This window comes from Carassius gibelio, chromosome A4 (genome assembly GCF_023724105.1).
Source record: "Carassius gibelio isolate Cgi1373 ecotype wild population from Czech Republic chromosome A4, carGib1.2-hapl.c, whole genome shotgun sequence".
NCBI classification, from domain to species: Eukaryota; Metazoa; Chordata; class Actinopteri; order Cypriniformes; family Cyprinidae; genus Carassius; species Carassius gibelio.
This window is the reverse complement of record NC_068374.1, coordinates 4,718,005-4,730,970: the sequence shown is the minus strand read 5'-3', so window position 1 is coordinate 4,730,970 and position 12,966 is coordinate 4,718,005. Positions and strand designations below refer to the sequence as shown.

The following is a 12,966-nucleotide window of genomic DNA, read 5'->3' as shown; positions in this document are numbered from 1 at the left end:
TTTCCCTTCATTATATCTAATGTGACCACGCCCCCCGCGCTTAACGCGCTATTCAGATTCAAACTGAAGCGCGCGGCTTGAATACGCACACACAGAAGAAAAAGCAGCCAGACTGTTCAAGTTTTTTTTATTTTACTGTTTGCTTCGCGATGAGAGGAATAAGACATAAATCACCCCAAAAAGATGTGATGTGGTTGAGGATCTGAGAAATGGATTTCCTCAGAAAAAAAAAGAATGAAGCACTTCATCATAAACATGAGTAAGTCTCTTTTTTTTATTTATATACTTGTACTAGTTTTCACATAACGTGTAAACATTTTACTAGTTAGACTTTTTCCAAACTATAATTCCTGACTAAATGTATAATCAAGTGAAACATTATGAAGTTTCAATAACAATATACAATACTATACCATTCAAAAGCTTGATGTAAATAATATAAATGTAACAAATAGATAACTGTAACAAATGTAAAAACGTTGCTTTTCTTTCAATTTATTCCCCATAAAAACCCAGAAAAATATTCTCAGCTCTTTTCAACATTAATAATAATAATAATAATGATAATAACAATAAATGTTTTTTTTTTTTGTTGTAGAAAATAAGATTGTTAAAATGATTTCTGAAGGATTGTGTGACTGGAGTAATGATGCCAAACAATTAGTTTGAAAGTCAACTTTATTTCTAATAAACTTTTTAACTGCTCTCCCAAGTGGATATTCAATTATGTTGTGGGATAATTAAATATATTCTTAATAAACTACAAACATAAAATTATATACTTTTATTTTGTCCTCACATTCTTTCTTGTAACTCCTCACTCACAGTGGCACAGTTGAATGAGAGGCTCATTATGTGGGCCTTTGTCTTCTCAGGTGTAAATCACAATGATATTCATGATAGTTGACGCCTACTCACATATGACTTTTACCAACAAAAAGTGTCTTAGACAATTTAAATCAATATATTGTTTTCTGTGAGTGAGTAAACAAGATGATTTTCACATAATTTAGAAAGAACAATTCTAGGCTACAAGCTCCAGTTCTCAAAAATCCCGGGAACCATTGTTCTTTATGTGTAACCACGCATAATATTTTTTTCTCAAAAAACACAATCATGTACATACATGCTGCTCACATATTATTATAGCCCAGTTTGTGCTGATTACAGTGAGATTAGACTTTACCCATTTAGATATTTATAAGAAACTGAAAAAAGCACAAATGTCAGGGCAGTCTCAGTAACAACCATGTCACTTCCTGTTTGTTGTTGGCGGCTGTACTGCGTTTGAGCGCCGTCACTATATTCTTTTCATTGACTATTTTTTAACTTAAAAATCAATTTTATACATCATCGTTTCCGTTTATATAACGTGTGAATATATCCTCTATTGTATTCTACAACAAAAACAATCAGAGCGCCTCGCTATCACTAGTTTTATTTTGATCTCCCGGGTCCACTATTAGCTTTTAGCCCGTTAGCATCTGCAAGCGTGGTTGCTGGTAACTGCGCTTACATTGCTAATACTCTATTCACACACATTGCCAATGCTGTACTCACTGTTACTTGCTTTAATGGCGGATGAACTCTGTGCAGCTCGAGCTCGAGGCCGTGGGGAAGCAGATTTGCGACCTGGAGGTAAGGCAGGCCCAGCTGAGAGAGCGGAGAGCCGCGCTGGAATCATCGCGGGCTGACGCTCACAAGTCCGGGGTAAGTATACAGCGTGCTGTTAACAGTCCCGCCACGTCTACTCCGCGTGTTTCTCTGCGCAGGCCCGGTGCACCCAGGACGCGATCTTCCCAGATGTCCTTCACTGGGACGCCGGGACACCACGGACCCTGGGTGCATCCACAGCGGAGGACGCGAGCCGGGCCCCGGGCGACGACTTCTCCCCTCCTGCCTTCGAGATCTCCATCCGGAACTGCTTCGCTCCCCTCCGCGAGACAGGAAGCGACGCTGTGATCATCGGAGACTTCATCGAAGGTAAAGTGCACACTCATTGTTTTCCTGGTGCTCGTGTTCTCGATGTTTCTGTGCAGATACCCGCGATCCTGAAGGCGGACGAGAGCCCCAGAGCGGTCGTGCTTCACGCCAGGGTTAACGACACCACGCTGTGGCAGACGGAGACGCTGAAGAGGGACTTCAGGAGCCTGATCGAGACGGTTTGCAGCACGACGCCCGCGGCGACGATCATCGTGTCAGGACCACTGCCCACGTATCGACGAGGACAGGAAAGGTTCAGTAGACTTTTTGCTTTAAATGAATGGTTGTTGTCATGGGTGTAAAGAACAGAAACTGCTATTTGTTAATAACTGGAATCTTTTCTGGGAGCGTCCTAGACTGTTTCGCGCTGATGGATTACACCCCAGCACAATCGGAGCGGAGCTACTTTCTGACAACATCTCCAGGACACTTCGCTCCATGTGACTAGTAAGACAATTCTCAAATAACTATTATGATGAGTTTTGTTCCACCCGCTTAAATGATAAAAGCACTTGCGCTGTAAAAACTATTAAGACTGTGTCTGTTCCCCGAATAGTGAGGTCAAAATATAATGTAGGATCTAGAAAAAATCTTATCATAATTAAACCAGAAAAATGTAAAGTAAATGAACAAAAACAATTTTTAAAGTTTGGGCTCATAAATATTAGATCACTCACACCCAAAGCAGTTATTGTAAATGAAATTATCACAGATAATAGTTTTGATGTACTCTGCTTGACTGAAACCTGGCTAAAACCAAATGATTATTTTGGTCTAAATGAGTCTACTCCACCAAACTACTGTTATAAGCATGAGCCCCGTCAGACTGGTCGTGGCGGAGGTGTTGCAACAATATATAGTGATATTCTCAAAATTACCCAGAAAACAGGATACAGGTTTAACTCTTTTGAAATACTTCTGCTAAATGTTACTCTGTCAGACATGCAAAAGAAATCTAATGTATCTCTCGCTCTAGCTACTGTGTATAGACCACCAGGGCCGTATACAGAATTCCTAAAAGAATTTGCAGATTTCCTCTCAAACCTTTCTAGTTACAGTTGATAAGGCGCTAATCATGGGAGATTTTAATATTCACGTTGATAATGCAAATTATATATTAGGACTTGCGTTTACTGACCTAATAAACTCCTTTGGAGTCAAGCAAAATGTCACCGGGCCCACTCATCATTTTAATCATACACTAGATTTAATTATATCGCATGGAATCGATCTTACTGCTATAGATATTGTACCTAAAAGTGATGATATTACAGACCATTTCCTTGTATCGTGCATGCTGCGTATAACTGATATTAATTATATGTCTCAGCATTACCGTCACTAAAGAAAGATTCGCAAATAACCTGCCTGATCTATCTCAACTGCTATTTGTACCCAAAAATACACATGAATTAGACGAAATTACTGACAACATGGGCACTATTTTCTCTAATACATTAGAAGCTGTTGCCCCCATCAAATTGAAAAAGGTTAGAGAAAAACGTACTGTACCATGGTATAACAGTAATACTCACTCTCTCAAGAAAGTAACTCGTAATCTTGAACGCAAATGGAGAAAAACTAACTTAGAAGTTTTTAGAATTGCATGGAAAAACAGTATGTCCAGCTATAGACAGACTCTAAAAACTGCTAGGGCAGAGCATATACACAAACTCATTGAAAATAACCAAAACAATCCAAGGTTTTTACTTAGCACAGTGGCTAAATTAACAAATTACCAGACGCCACCTGATTCAAATATTTCACCAACGTTAAATAGTAATGACTTTATGAATTTCTTCACTGATAAAATAGATAACATTAGAAATACAATAGCGAATGTAGATTCTACAGCGTCTAACACTTCAGTTTCATCCATCGCACCCAAAGATAAACTGCAGTGCTTTACAAATATAGGACAGGAAGAGCTAAATAAACTTATCACTGTATCTAAACCAACAATATGTTTATTAGATCCTGTACCCACTAAATTACTGAAAGAGCTGTTACCTGTACCCGAAGAACCGCTTCTCAATATCATTAACTCGTCGTTATCTTTAGGTCACGTCCCAAAACCATTCAAGCTGGCGGTTATCAAGCCTCTTATTAAGAAACCAAAACTAGATCCTAGTGTGCTGGCAAATTATAGGCCTATTTCAAATCATCCATTTATGTCTAAAATTTTAGAAAAAGTTGTGTCTGCTCAATTGAGCACCTTCCTGCTCAAAAATGATCTGTATGAAGAATTTCAGTCAGGTTTCAGGCCCCACCATAGCACAGAAACTGCACTTGTTAAAATTACAAATGACCTGCTCCTTGCGTCAGATCAAGGCTGCATCTCATTTCTAGTCTTACTTGATCTTAGTGTTGCGTTCGACACCATAGATCATGACATACTCATAGATCGATTACAAAACTATACAGGTATTCAAGGGCAGGCTCTAAGATGGTTTAGATCCTACCTGTCCGATCGCTACCATTTTGTTTACTTAAATGGGGTGTCATCTCATTTATCATCAGTAAAATATGGAGTGCCACAAGGATCCGTCCTAGGTCCCCTTCTATTTTCAATATACATGTTGCCCCTTGGTAATATTATTAGAAAATTGGGAATTAGCTTCCACTGTTATGCTGATGATACTCAGCTTTATATCTCAACGAGACCAGATGAAACTTATCAATTATCTAAGCTAATGTGAGTGTGTTAAAAATGTAAAAGATTGAATGACAAATAATTTTCTCCAATTAAATTCGGATAAGACAGAGATATTAATTATTGGACCAAAAAACACTACACAGAATCTTGTAGATTACAATCTGCAACTAGACGGATGTACTGTTACTTCCTCTACAGTCAAAAATCTGGGTGTCATATTAGACAGCAATTTGTCTTTTAAAAATCATATTTCCAATGTTACAAAAACTGCATTCTTCCATCTTAGAAACATTGCCAAGCTACGAAACATGTTATCTGTTTCTGATGCAGAAAAGCTAGTTTATGCATTCATGACCTCTAGACTGGACTATTGTAATGCACTTCTAGGTGGTTGTCCTGCTTCGTCAATAAACAAGCTACAGGTAGTCCAAAATGCAGCAGCTAGAGTCCTTACGAGGTCAAGAAAATATGATCATATTACCCCAATTTTACAGTCTCTGCACTGGCTACCTATTAAGTTCCGTATAAGTTACAAATTATCATTACTTACCTATAAGGCCCTAAATGGTTTAGCTCCTGCGTACCTAACTAGCCTTCTACCACGCTACAACCCATCACGCACCCTAAGGTCACAAAACGCTGGACGTTTGGTAGTTCCTAGGATAGCAAAGCCCACTAAAGGAGGTAGAGCTTTCTCACATTTGGCTCCCAAACTCTGGAATAGCCTTCCTGATAATGTTCGGGGTTCAGACACACTTTCTCTGTTTAAATCTAGATTAAAAACGCATCTCTTTCGCCAAGCATTCGAATAATGTATCTTTTAAATTGTGAGTGTAGTTGCATCTGATCAAATGTGCATTTTTATTCATTAGCTTGGGTTAAACTAATTTTTACTTTGTTGGATAAGCAGCTATGCTAATGATGTCTCTATTTTGTTTCTATGTTCTGGTAACTAGGATTTACACAAGCTCCAGTCTGGATCCAGAACACCTGAGAAGAGATGATGCTGACCCTCAGAGGACCTCAGATGATGCTAACCCTGAATCAACAAACATAACTAACAATTATTGCTACATGTGTGACTGCATCATATAATAACTATTAATTAATAATATTGATAGTTCATCGTCTAGCTGACTACGTCTTGTATTATTATTATTATTTTTTATTTTTTCTAAAATCCTGTCAAACATACACAAACTACTAGCTACTACTAAATATTGTAGAAACATAATTTTCTGTAAAGTTGCTTTGTAACGATTTGTATTGTAAAAAGCGCTATACAAATAAACTTGAATTGAATTGAATGACAAAACTTCTCCAGGCCCCAAAAATACCCTTAGACTCCAGAGGGTTAACCTCTGGAGTCGATTAACGCAGATATGCGTTATGAGGCATTTTCTCCTGATAACCACGAAAAGAACTTAAATTACACTTTCAGTTTTGATCGTACAGATAAGAGCAATACATCAATTGAATCTGTAAAGGGTCTAATTTTTTTTTTTGGATACAGACATAATAACAACAGAACTTTGTGCATTTATAAAATAAAGATAACACACAAGGTGCGCTGTCTGCAGTCTTAGTTTGCGCTGATCTTCATTTACAAACACATCATTAAAATGAACTGTAACTCCGTGAATACTCAACGAAGAGACATGAGAGAGATATCTATAGAAAGCCTGACATGTCTACTTTTAAACTAAACAAGTGCCGCCGAAAACATTCTGTGATAAAGTAATCCATATGAAAACAACGCGATGTCTGTTTTTCACGTCTCCCTTCATTATATCTAATGTGACCACCCCCCCGCGCTTGAATATGCCCATACAGAAGAAAAAGCAGCCAGACTGTTCTTCAAGTTTTTTTATTTTACTGTTTGCTTCGGGATGAGAGGAATAAGACATACATCACTCCAAAAAGATGTGATGTGGTTGAGGATTTGGATTTCCTCAGAAAAAAAGAATGAAGCACTTTATTCAGCAGAGATAATAAACATGAGTAAGTCTCTTTTTAATTATTTATATACTTGTACTAGTTTTCACATAACGTGTAAAACATTTTACTAGTTAGACTTTTTCCAAACTTTAAATCCTGACTAAATGTATAATCAAGTGAAACATTATGAAATTTCAATAACAATATACAATACAGTCAGACCCTGTGTTTCAATTCAACCTATTACTACTTATAAGGATGGATGAAATTGGCGAATTAATTGAACAATTGTGCCAACACACACACAAATTAAAAGACTCATCACGGGGAGCTTTGGTGGATTCCTGCTTGTCCTGTAGATGATCTGCTCACGCGCTTTAATTTAGCACACAAGCAGATAGGTTTCTTCGATTAGAAGCGTTCAGCTTTTCCACCATGTAAACATTACGACCATTACTTATTCATAGAAAATAGAGTTAATGTATCAGAGCGGTTACACTGCACGAAGTAAAAAGATGAGAACAGAAAAGGTTATAGATAGAAAGGTGCGAAAAGATTGAATATCTTGCGCATGAGCACAGAGAGAGTTGTGAGTGCACAGGACACAGGTTGAGCGAGAGGAGACACGTTGTGAGGCAGTGTGTATCTGAGCCTTATAAAGTCTATTATCTGAGCACGCGTGTCTGGTTTTGTTAACAGAGCAAAGGAAATCTGTGTGCGAGTGGATAGATTCGGGCTCGTGCATTATTTTATGTGCTTTCACGTTACAATAATGCGCTCTCGTTGCTGCTTCTGAATCGCGTACACATAACTTACTGTAAAAGCACTGCAGACGGAGTACGTGTGAACCTTGGGCAATAATTATATTGGTAGGGCTGTGCAAAAAATCGAATGCGATTTTCATGCGCATCTCATCAGTAAAGACGCTCCTGTAATTAGAAGTATATCTCCAGCATGTGCGTTCAGATCAGGGTTGCCAAATATAAATTTTTTGGAAGGGTTTCCCTTTGCATTTGCATTTTAGGGGCTAAATATCACGTTATTTGTATTGGGGTCACTTTGACCCGCGGACATGAAAAACAACCGCAGACTTGGCAACATTGGTTCAGGCGGAGCGGCAGTTACTACACAGAGCCGTAGTCTACCGACAACTAACACAAAATCGCTTTCAAAATCGACAAAGAATCTCCTGCAATTTTAACATCGATTTTGTGTAGATTGTCAGTGAATTACGGCTCGGTGTAGTAAATGCCAACCAGTGTTGCCAAGTCTGTGGTTGTTTTTCATGTCCGCGGGTCAAAGCGACCCCAATACAAATAACGTGATATTTAGCCCCTAAAATGCGAATTATACCAAGGCAACCCTGCTAAAAAAACTTATATTTTAACCCCGGGAAGCAATTTTTATCGAGAAACCTTCTGGAAGCGCGATTGGGCTAGGTTTGGACTAGTTTTAAGAAGCAACTGGATTTGTTGTGAAAACCTGGCAACCCTGATCTGAACGCACGTGCTGGAGATATACTTCTAATTACAGGAGCGTCTTTACTGATGAGATGCGCATGGAAATCACACTCAATTTTTTGCACAGCCCTATATATTGGGCAAAACATATAACACCCGAGGCACCGCTACAGTGAGCTTTATGACCGATGCATGACAAAAAAAAAACATCTCCCTGAACACGGGTTTTATTTTATTTTTTTATTATAATATTTTGCCATATGTCTAGATTTCTTTGACATCTTTACTTAATGATTATTTTGACTCGAGTCTGTTCTAGAGACATATTACAACTTTTTGATAAAGCTCTCATTGGTTTTCTTTTGGAAATATGTTTCAAATTTATACTGATTGCATTTATGACTGTAAAGCATGTCTGTGTGTGTCAAAATAGTGATTAAAATTGAAATCGCAAAATTGATAAATAAAATCATGATAGGTTTTTTTTTTTTGCATATCGCACAGCCCTATATGCAAGTAAACTGTTATAGATGCAATTTTATGAAATTCTAGCTTGCATTTCTACAGTATTAGTCTCTAATAATTTTGATTGCAACTGTATCTTTAAGCTGGCAGTTATCAAACATCTCATCAAAAATCATGTTAGAGGACCACAAGACTTCGACCCAGCAGAACTGGTTTCTTACAGACATCTAGGTCTAAAACATTAGAAACACTTTCCTCTCAACTAGGTTCAGTTTTGTAATAGCAGTTTTGTATTAAATTCAAAAGATCAAGTCACAAGCCAAAAAACAACAACAAATCTCCATCCATCTTGATCTTGATGGAGCGATTCACCATCACATCATTTTTCACAATTAGGAAACTAACTGTTGCTTTCACAGAAATAGTTTTTTTGTTAATAATATAATAGCCTTCTATTAAGACTACTTTTATTAATAACTGGAAATATCAACACTAGAGATTAATGTGTTCTGTAGAGCTGGACATTTTAATAATGATCAACTGAGTTCAGCTTTGAGAATGAAAACTAACCTGTTTGTTCCTCAGTCTCTTCATGTTTGACTCTAAATGTGTCTTCAATCTTCACGTCTTCTGTCTCCTCTTTAATAAACTCCATCTTTATAATATTGTGTGTCTCAGTCTCTTCATGTTTGACTCTGAATGTGTCTTCAATCTTCACATCTTCTGTCTCCTCTTTAATAAACTCCATCTTTATAACAGTGTCACGTGGACCTCAGTTTATCTGTGATTAAGATGAGAATAATAAACAGAAATAATCAGCTCTAGTTCAGTAGTCAGCACACTGCTAAGGGAGTCAGAGTTCATGGACTTAAAATGTATGACATTAAAAACAACATTAGCAATCAAATTAATAAAAGGACACAAATTGGTTTACATGTGTATTAAGACGTATGTTTAGCATTGCTTCATGTGTAGATTATATTTAATAGATTTCACTTTCAGGAAAATATTTACAGTTGGTTAGTAAAAGTTATCATTAAACAGATTTGTGTTCATTTTCATCGCATTTACTCTGTTTTAAACAGCAGATGACGTCAGCGCGCGATGATTCGTTAAAATCACTGAATCATTTTGCAATTCAATTGATTCATTGCTGTTTTCTCCAACACTACTAACCAGTAACCGAGGCTGTGTTTAAAATGAACTGATTCACTATATAGGGAGCGAAATGAGACGCACTGTTACTGTTACTTCTGTGCGGGAGCACTTTACAAGCATTAACCATCATTAATAACACTAGTTAAAGCATTACAATGTGACACGGGTTCAGACTTGTTTTCACAGTGTAATAATATACGACTCTCTAAATGAGTTTAGTCGATTGAAACACTCTTTAAACTATTAAAATCACACACCTTTCTTCAGCCGAATCACAGACGCGGGAGTGCGCGCAGCCTTATGACGTCACACCGCCAGAGCAAAATAAAAGTCTTTTCTTCTTCTTCTTTTTTTTTTTTTTAACGGCGGTTGGCATCCAGCTTAATGGTGCATTACCGCCACCTTCTGTTCCGGAGTGTGGATCAGTCAGTAGGTTTACAGTATAATCTATAATATCCAAAAAAAACAAAAAAAAGGGAAAGGGGGGGGGAGGGAAGGGGGAAACCCTTTATATCCTATAATAAAGCCCAGTATCCTTTAAAAAACCCAACAATTCTCTCACCTGTGCTCTGTCATAAAAGTATTTTTCTAAAAACATATAATTTTACATTTAAAAACAAATGCAATACAGTACAGGAGCAATCGAAAAGACAGTAAAAATATTTAACTGTTTAATCTCAATCTCAGTTTCTCCTCAGAATATAACAGGCACAAAAAATCATCTTTATTTAGTTAAAGTGTATTATATTAAAATATTACAAATCAAATTAAATGGATGCATTTAGCAGATGCTTTTATCCAAAGCGACTTACAATGCATTCAGGCTATACATTTTTACCTATCATGATGGTAGGTTTAAAACATTTGCTTTTGATTCTCTGAATGGCAATCTTTAGTTAATTAAAATATTTTCTAAATCAGTGGTTCCCAACCTTTTTCAACTCGCGGCCCACACAACCAATGTTTAGTGTGTATTTAAAATAAGTATATATAAATGCACACACAATTAGTATATATTTATATATTTTTACTGTAGGCCTATATATTTACATGTGTATATACGTTTTTATATTTACATTCTTATATTTTATATATAAATATATTTAATATATAAACATAACATTTTTCTTAAATATATACATGCATGTATTTGTATTTATATCCATTTACATTTAGTTGTTTAGCAGACAATAAAACAGCAATTATAAATAAGTGCTATAACAAGTCTCAGTTAGCTTAAACGCAGTTCACGTAGCAAGTTTTATTATGTAATAAAAAGAAAATGGGTAGAATAGAGCAAGCCTTTTTAGCTAGCCTTTTTGCTTTTGTTAATTGTATAATAAATAAAAAAATAGATAGAATGCAAAAAGAATAGAACAGTAAGTGTTATTGATTTATTTTGAGAAAACACGTAAATTAATAGAGTTTAAGTCTAAATGGGGCACTTTTTTAAAGAATAGAATTAGAATAGTGAGTGTTAAAGACAGAGATGTGTTTTAAGCCGATTCTTGAAGATGGTTAAGGACTCAGCTGCTCGGATTGAGTTAGGGAGGTCATTCCACCAGGAGGGAACATTTAATTTAGAAGTCTGTAAAAGTGATTTTGTACTTCTTCTATCTTCAATCTTCTATCAAGATCTGTATACTACTCATCAAAAAAAAAAAAAATTATATATATATATATATATTATATATATATATATATTATATATATATATATATATATATATATATATATATATATATATATATAAAAAACCAAAAGTTTGGACACACCTTCTCATTCAAAGAGTTTTCTTTATTTTCATGACTATGAAAATTGTAGATTCACACTGAAGGCATCAAAACTATGAATTAACACATATGGAATTATATACATAACAAAAAAAGTGTGAAACAACTGAAAATATGTCATATTGTAGGTTCTTCAAAGTAGCCACCTTTTGCTTTGATTACTGCTTTGCACACTCTTGGCATTCTCTTGATGAGCTTCAAGAGGTCGTCACCTGAAATGGTTTTCACCTCACAGGTGTGCCCTGTCAGGTTTAATAAGTGTGATTTCTTGCCTTATAAATGGGGTTGGGACCATCAGTTGTGTTGTGTGTAGATGGCTGATCAGCGGTTGGTTGGCAACAGCTGGATTGAGAGTGGAGTGCGCATGGTAGGAAGCTGTGGTGATTCCGGAAGCGATCCAGAAATGGAGGAGATGAATGGAAGGTAGTTGAAAATCGAAAAAGAAAGTCAAACTGGGGTCAGATTTCGGATTCTGATAGTGAAAAGGGAAGACATAAGTTAAGGAGAAGAAAGAAGGAATACAAGATTGATAATGCAAAAATGTTAAGGGGTGGTAAATTGTTATTATTTTGTAAAAATCACAAGCAACTAAAAAGCACTAGGAATGAAGATGTTATTGGGGAAAAAAGTAGTAAATTCAATTCCCGAAGAAAAAAATTGGGTAAGAGGGGTAATAACAGGAATCCCGATTGACATGACAATTGAAAGAATCAAAAAGAATATCTCTGGAGCGGAAGTGAAGGAAGTAAGAAGACTTCAGTATGTCGAAGACAAAGAAAGGAAGGATAGTTTATCTGTGATGATACATTTTGATGAGGATAAATTACCTGAAACAGTATATTTAGGATACATGAGCTATATGGTTAGACCCCATGTACCTCCCCCGTTAAGATGTTTTAAATGTCAAAGATTCGGTCGTGTTGCAGCAGTATGTAGAGGGAAACAAAGATGTGCCAGATGTGGAGGAGAGCATGATTACGGTAAATGCGAACAAGGAGTAAATCCCAAATGTTGTAACTGTGGGGGAGAGCACAGCGCAGGGTACGGAGGAGGTCAAGCGAGACAAAAGGTCTTGAAAGTACAAAATGTAAGAGTGGAAAATGGGTTAACATATGCTGAGGCCCTGAAGAAAGTGTAACAGGAAACAAAAACAAAAGAAATTGAGAAAGTTGAACCTCAGAGAATGAACCAAGGCTTAGAAGAGACTGAGTGTCTTTTGTAGCATTTATAGTTGAAGTGGTAAATTGCTCTGCACAAACGGAAAGTCGGACAGCGAGAATTAAAATCATTAGAGCAGCAGAAAAGTATTTGGAAATGGATTGAATCAATGTGGAGATGGTAAATGGAAAAACTAAAAGTACAGGTAGGAAACACCCAGACAACATGTGGTGGTTCATAATGGTATTACAAATATTGCAGTGGAACGCAAGAAGTTTGATTGCAAACGGACAGGAGTTTAAGAACTTTATATTAAAACAAGAAAGCTGCCCAGATATAATATGTGTTCAGGAGT

At 36.5% G+C, this 12,966-nt stretch overlaps 1 pseudogene; it reads right to left on the bottom strand.

Annotated features, from left to right (window-relative positions):
• Nucleotides 1-10,028, bottom strand: part of LOC127967812 (gastrula zinc finger protein XlCGF26.1-like) — a 31,614-nt pseudogene extending 21,586 nt beyond the window's left edge.
• Nucleotides 10,029-12,966: the final 2,938 nt, after the last annotated feature.